This window comes from Clytia hemisphaerica, unplaced genomic scaffold, assembly GCF_902728285.1.
Source record: "Clytia hemisphaerica strain Z4C2 unplaced genomic scaffold, Clytia hemisphaerica genome assembly, whole genome shotgun sequence".
NCBI classification, from domain to species: Eukaryota; Metazoa; Cnidaria; class Hydrozoa; order Leptothecata; family Clytiidae; genus Clytia; species Clytia hemisphaerica.
Window position 1 is genome coordinate 20,544 of NW_027104123.1, and position 8,057 is coordinate 28,600.

At 33.5% G+C, this 8,057-nt stretch overlaps 1 long non-coding RNA gene across 1 annotated transcript; it reads right to left on the reverse strand.

Annotated features, from left to right (window-relative positions):
• Positions 1–746: 746 nt before the first annotated feature.
• LOC136813576 (uncharacterized) lies at positions 747–6,699 on the reverse strand. Its single transcript, XR_010847500.1, has 3 exons — positions 6,426–6,699; positions 2,927–2,986; positions 747–1,130 (listed from the first exon to the last, which is right to left on the reverse strand). It is a non-coding gene; the product is annotated as an uncharacterized lncRNA (long non-coding RNA).
• Positions 6,700–8,057: the final 1,358 nt, after the last annotated feature.

Genomic DNA, 8,057 nt, shown 5'->3' on the forward strand with positions numbered 1-8,057 from the left:
TTTACATGTTCAGGCTCATATATGGCAAAAATTTAAACACAAGCTAAACATTACTTTGATCCTTCATTTTCAGAATTTGTTTGTTTTTGGCAGGATTTTCGAAATTTCTCTAAAACTTTGCTTAGGATATAAGCATCCGTCAAAGCATTTTCAGCATTGTAAATCTCTCTATCTAAGCATTTCCGAGGCAGCTTTTGGGTTCATGTATTGTGAAACTTATTTTTCAGTAGAAATAATCGAATTATCGAGAATATTAGTTACCGGGAGGCATAACATTTATAGTTATAGAAAAAATTTCGCATTTTGCAGTAGTTAATAGTTAAAATTCATACCATTCACCCTCGATGGAAAGAATTTGGTTACTTTACAGGGTAAGAAAAAGGTACACATATTTCAAATGTATAGGCAGTACTGATTATGTACCAATAGAGACGAAAGATCTCCTAGTTGAATTTAGGTTGAAAGAAAATCTTGTTTCTTCACATATATTTCCAATTTTGAAAATAATTTAATTAAGTTAAAAACAATAAATTGAAAAAAATAATATATATTATATAGAATATATAGAAACATATATCAAAGAGAAATTTTGATAATCATATATCATGTACACGTACGGAATAAATAGTCCATAGTCAGTTAACCTAACTTGTAAAACCACGACTCTGTTAGGGTTGTTTTTTGCGTTTCAAGGCAACATGGTAATAAATCATAAGTTTTTTAGGGGGGGGGTATAAAATAAAAATACAGTGGGCACACCCCCTTGACAATAATGGGTTTGAAAGTTTTACTGAATTCAAAAGAAGGAGCGGCTTGTACAAAAAGAGGAGGTCAATTTTAAAGGGGAGAAAGGTTATTTGAAAGAGAAACATTCTTGACATATCCGGTTAGCTAAATGAGTATACTGGATGCAATAGTTACTTCATCGTAAACGTTTGAGTTGGATTGTCTGATAATATATCATTTTAAAACATGGACTGCTCTAAAGATTTCAAAAGCTGAATCATCCATAGCCATTACAATTCAAGTCTTGCGTTATGTTTTCTCCTGCAGCAGTCTAATCACTGAAAGCATCATTGGTATTTTGAATCTCATCCCATTTCACTTCATGCCCATCGTCCAGTTGATAGCTGAAATGGAAACGGAAGTGCTTGATTAATAGGCAATGGTTAAAGCAGGTATCATGAAAGAAGAAGTGTATGGATGAGAGGCAATCACTAGCGCAGTGTCATATGCGTGCAACTTAAAATTTACGTAAATAAATTTTAATTTTTATAGTACAGAACAGGAAACTACGACCTATTACATTTTATATCCATACAGAAGGGTAAACGAACTTTTCCCTGGGGCAATCTGAAAAAAAATTTCCAGAGGGTAGGTTTTAAGAAAAGTCAAGGGGCTAAAAGTTATCTTAAAACCCGTGCACACTCACTTAAAAGGTATGAAGAACTTTTTCCAAGTTTCTTTTTATAGTTTTGACATTTTCAAGGGGTATCTAGTATGTACCCATTTTAACTACAGTATAATGGCCCCCAAAACGGAGGTCGTCATTAAAATGAGGATTCTCACTTGTAGATTTATCAGAATTAAACGGTTTTTGTTTATTTTGAAAGAATGATGGTTATACTTAAAAATGAACATGTTTTTGATGGTTTGAGACAGATTCAAAATAACATATTTGCGTCTGAGAGAAATATTTTAACACCAAAATTAGATAAAAATTGCATATAACTCACTCTAACTCCTTGGATATTGAAAATAAGTTATGAAAATGGGGTATAGGAAGCTTTCTACACCTAATGCCGTTCAGAAAATGCAGATACAACTGTGACTTTAGACGATGGGTAAAAGATATAGCTTCTTAAAGGTCAACCAGTATTTTGGGGCCCTAGAATCAGCATTGATGAAACCGAAAATTCTGAATATGAGAAACAGCAAAAAATCTTGGAATTCCATTCCTACCAGCTTGAAATAATAGTTTATAACAAAAAATTAATATTACATATTACATGAATGGAACTATATTCAAAAGAAATTGATTTTTAGAAACTTGATTAAGACGTTGTTAAATCAAAATTGTCATTTTGAAAATTTCTAAATTTTCAGTTTGGACTTTGCATCATCGAAAATTTTGAAATATTTTATAAAAATCATAAATTTTACATGCATCGGGTCGTAAATTTAATGGAAAACACAAATGTGTTCATAGTTTCTCCCCCTTTTACCTCTGGGCTTAATAATTTGATTTTAACTACACCTCCGTTTTGGGGGCCCCAAACCTGCATTTTGACAACCAGGTGTATACTGTAAGAATTTTATCAAATAAATTTATGCCCAAAACCCTCTAAATCACATTTCCAAAATATGGTCAAAATTTTGTGTTCTTATCTTAAAGATATCTCGAGAAATAGCTAAAATTACAAACCTCCGTTTTGGGGGCCCTTAGAAAAAAGCTACCTATCTTTAAGCGATTGAAAAATACTGTTGAAATTGAACATTTTGAAAAAGAACTTCCGGGAAATAAAGTAGAGATGTAAAAGTTTTTCATGCAGCTAAAATTTTTGTAAAACCTCTTTTCCTCTAGATTTGAGAGAAGTTTTAAATTTGATCGACGTTTTGGGGGCTACATACTGTAATTATTATTTTTTGCTTGAAAAGTTTTGTCCACCCCCTGTATGGATTTTATATGTCAGAACACCCAATAAATAGTAAACAAATTAGTGCAGTCAATAGACGATATCGGCTTAACGAAATTCTCCCCGAATGATTACCCATGATGCATTGCGCAAAAAAATTCACGGACTATATTGACTTACTGAATTTTTTTGCGCAATGCATCATGGGTAATCATTCGGGGAGAATTCGTTAAGCCGATATCGTCTATTCAATTAAACTCTCAAATTCAAATGTTCAATAAAAACCATACCAATTTCTGCATTTTGAAATCTTGGAGCTTTGAATTCATGTCCAGGTCAATTCTTTATAGCTGAAATAAAAAGATATATCAGATAAAGATATATTACTGTGTGTACATCTTAAATAGTATATTCTGCAAACAGTGCCTCATATCTTTTCAACAACTTCGATTGAAAGTAAAGGTATTCATTACATGTACAAACCTAAAGATCACTACTTTATGAAAAGTATGACTTACTCTTTTCATCCCATAACTAGAACAAAAAGGTTTCATCTCCAAAGAAGTGTTAAGTGCAATGCCAAAGTGTTACTTTCTGCTTGACACATTTAAAACCTTATTATTGATGTCAAAAAGACAATCGTGACCACTACGTCAAAAGATACCGGCTAACTTTATTGGGAAGGAACTTTGGTTTTTAATGTGGCTAAAATGTGCTGTATCGATTCATTTAATGATCCCCTTTGTAATCTAGCTTAAACCATCTCAAAGGGAAAGTATTGTTGCTCGCAAAAACGCCTTTGAAGAAGGAGCGCGTCACAACATGTCAATCCCGAGAGACAATTTCATTTTAGAGAAAATGACAAGATATAGGTAACTCGCAAAAACGTCTGTCACATTGCTGTTTATCTTAAAATGTATATATATAAATGGTAAAATTAGCAATAATATGAAATATAAAAATATATTATATTCTGAGACAAAAAAAAGGTAACTAAGTTCAGCATAGTTCGAGAAGCGCGTCATCGCCCATAATCTTGTATCCAAACCCCCTCGTTTTTTAGACATATGAATCTTTTGGATCATTTGATTTAAAAAAGTACCAAGCCTTCCCAAAGTTATGCAAAAACACAGAAAATATCATTAGTCTCAGAATACAGCCAGACAGCAGTATCATCATTTTAATTATATTATATTTGTGTTTTAACGTTAACAATTATTTTTAGTTATTTAATATATCTTTAAAGTATTTCACCCCTTTGTGAAGGGTTTCAGATGAACCAGTAATGAATAAGTCTCAGATAAACAACTTGAGGAAGTCATAAATGATCTAATTGATCATAAATATCAGAATCAATAAACCAGGATACTGATGCAAAATCAATTGTTATTGATGAGGTATCAATTACTATCGACTACCTTTCGGAATTGGTTCTGACGATTAACAATCGATCATTATCAATTAACTTCCAGTGTATCGATGGTAAATTGATTTTTCATTAATTGTTATCGATTTTCATCAATCATCCATTGATTATGATTTTTGTTTTTTTCAATGTCACATACTGTGACACAAGCACCATGGCAACACAATCCCAATTTAATAAAAATCTGATCAGATGTTACCAAAGATTACTTGTTAATTCCCAGAAAATACATTTTGTCATCAAGAAAAGTTTCTTGATTGACAAACACAATAATGAACTCTTAATATACGACACATACGTACAGCTACTTAGCTGTGAAACTCACACAAAAATTTTAAAATAAAATCTTCAAAGTCCAAAAGGTTGATTAAAATTTTTACATTGAACTTTTACTAATCCAAAAAAAGTGTAATAATACCATAATATTAAAAAATGTTTTAATCATTGGCACAAGATGAAATTATGTAAAAATCACATGGACCAGACTCTCACTAAATACAATCGACAGCTTTCTTTCACTTAATAACCAACCGAAAACCAATTGATGGATTGGATATCAATCGACTTTGATACTCCAATTGGATTAATTTTCATGAGGATTAAATTTTGCTTCTTTTGATTGTGGTAAACATGTTTAAAGTGGTCCTTTGACATTTTTTAAAATTTAAGGTGGCGGTCTACTGCCAAATTTAAAATCATCGAAAAAATAATTGAATTTCGATTTTTGGGTATTTTTAGATCCAGTAGTCTTTCTGAACATCCCCTGAAAATTTCAGAGTGATATCTTTATCATTCAGGCTGCGGTGACATTTTTTTCCTGCTTGGTGCTTAAAAAATCCCCCTGGCAACAGAAAAAAATCTCCTTTTGATGGAAATGATTTATTTAAATCAAGAATAGACTCTACAGAAGCTAGAAAATTGCTGTACTTTGGTTGTATGTGGTTATGTTTGATTTCTGTGTAAAACTGTCAAGTTGCCACCATTTTGTTTTGCGCATTGGGCTGGATGTGTGCTTTCAGTAGCTGACATAATGGTTTGTAGCAGATATAAATCCAAGCACAACATGATGTAACAAAGATGGAAATGTGAATTATAATGAACTGGACATAACTTCTCAAGACATACATTCTCATCTGACACCCACTACTCATAACCACCTTAGGTCAAGTCAGCTCATTGTCAATTCAAGTCTATATGAATGAAAATATGCAGCAGAAAGGTTTTTATGGCTACAGAGTCATCCTGGACTATCAATGAACAATTTGTCACAGTTTTGTGGCAGTTTTCACCCAAATTTTATGTTTTCGCAAGATCACAACAAAATTTACTTTGTTTACTGACTTAAGCACACACGTTTTTGTTGATTTTTGTACTGTGGCTGAAGAGGACCTTTTAGTTTGTATTTCGTTTGCGCTGTATCGCACCGTTCAGCCTTTTAACACGCAGCCACATTTTTCTCAGGTTTGCATGTACCTTGTCAGGAATATCTCAGGATCAGATAAAGACTTTTTTAGGATTCAGACCCTCTGAAAAATATTTTTGAAAACATTTTCAATTCATTCGGCAAACTTTAGAAAAATTAGTCATTTAAAAAAGGAATTAACTTCATAGCTCAACTCAGTGTTTCAGAAAGTCTGACACAGGATTTTTGGAATACCACCTTGTAAAAAAAATTCACGGCTTAGACCTTGGGGCCGTCCCCGTAGTACGTACACACTAAGATGTTGAAAATCAAGTACCCCCTCCCCCTGTACGCAAGCGTACACAAATGGCTATACCCCCTCTAGTAAGTACGTAGTTTTCCCCTAGTTCTGAACCGCCTCTAAAAGCCTAGGTTGAATGGGGTTAAGAAAACCTAATTATGACGTCATAAATAGAAAGAGAAATGTAGAAATATAAGTAGTTTTTGAAGAAATTGGGACATGCATTAAGTTACCCGAGTACGTAACATTTCCATTTGATCCCTCCCCCCTGTCAAAAGCACAAGCTTTTGAGAAGATCCTCCTCCCTCTTAGTGCGTACGTTCTATGTGGACGGCCGCCTTTTCAGATTTCCATTCAGACTTATTTTTGCGCGGGTGTCATCTGAAAAATCGAAAGAAATTTTCCCTGATTATTAACTTACTCGATAATCTTTTTTAATTTTTGAGAAGTGAGGTTTGGTTGCCTACCCATTGAACAAAACATTGGTAAAAAAAGATATAGCAAATTATTTATAGAACACGCTTGATTCCCCATCACCATCAGTCGATATCCAATCAATCAATTAGTTATTGATTGGTCATCAATGGTTGGGAAAAAGTTATCGATTGTATAGACTGGGAGAGTCTGGTATAGAACTGAAAAATTAAAAAAAAAACATACCTGGTCATGCTTGTCAGTTTTGAAGTTTGATGTTTTCAGTGTTCTTCTTGACAGTGTTTCATTTTATTCAGTTGTGATCCACCAAGATGTCATGAGTTGAGTTGTTAAAAGATTAGTCCATTTTTGCTCAAAGAACCACAAAAATATCCTCCCCAGTTTCTTCGAGAATAACTGCAAAAGCGTTTCATACAGTTAATCAGTGATTTGTGGCAAGGATCATGATGTTAGGTTAAGATTTACTTTGAAATAGCTTTAACTTTTGCAAAGTTTGTACTTCCATACCGACCAGAACAAAATAGTTTCGCGCCACTCTGCTACCATTTTGGAAATTCTATTTTCTTACTTCGTGTAAAGACGGGGGTTACTAGATAGTTTAGTTTTACGCTGGCATTTTATTTTCTGCTACTTTCATGATTTTGTAAAAAACTCTCATTCAAACGATGTAATTTTCTAAACTGTGAAAGTTATGGTAGAATTTTTTTTCTAATTTTACAATTGCTTGCTATCATAGCTTACATTTTATGTAACCCCCGTGTTTTTAAATCAAGATTTTTTTTAATTAAGACAGCTCGGAACACAAATCGTTCCTGGAAAAGTGCCCTACTGTAGAGGAACAGCTCATTTTTTTCAATTTTTTTCAATTTGCCAGCAAAAAAATTAGCTGTTCCTACTCCAGTAGGGAAGTTTTCCAGGAGCGTCTTGTTTTAAACTGTCTAAGGAGCAGCTCCGAAAAATCGACCGGAACAGCTCTAAATTTCCAGCTGGCTAATTCAAGGAACAGCTCAATCTTTCGATCTTTGTCCAGAAAAAAAAACTTAATCTCGACCGGAACAGCTCCAGATTTCCAGCTAGTTGGCTACAGGAACAGCTCCCAAGTTCTATATCAGTTGTGAAAATTACATGGAATCAACCCGGAACACATGTGAATTTCCAGCTGGAAAGCTGATATAGAGCTTTCACGATTTTTCCTGGGAATAGCTATGTATTTCCGGGAGCAAATTTTTTGAAAATTTCCCGGAACACCTAGGCCATTTCCAGCTGAGGGGGGTCTCCGGAACAGCTATTCCGTCTTTTGCCCTCGGTGGCTGCTTTCGATCAGGATGGTCCATTGAATAACTAATCACTACAGCATAAATTACAGCTGTTGCCTTTAAGATGAAATAATTTATCCTGTTTTAACTGAGGACAACTTGTGTATATATGCTGAAGTAATTTCTCTTATTCAATAGAGCATAGCGTTAGCCTAAAGGTCTATCATAAAGGTAAAGTCTGTTTATTGAAGATCTATTTTGATACAAAAGACGCATCAACATGTAAGTGTATATTACAAAGATGCTTACAAATTTTGTGTCTTGACACTTAATTGTGTTGTTAATAATTCTAGTGACAGAAAGAAATAATTTTCAAAATATTCTTGATATGAGGTTTAATCGCACGATGGGTTATTTTTTCTTATTTGGCACGCCCTCAAAGAGAGCAATTAATCGTTAATTGCATCCTGTAGAGTGCAATTAATCGTTAATCACACTCTCCAATGCCGCGCCAATGTTTACAAAATTGATTTTAATGTTTTTTCTTACTTTTTTTTTTTGCATCGAACGTTTTAATTGCATTCGAAATTTATTTTGTGAG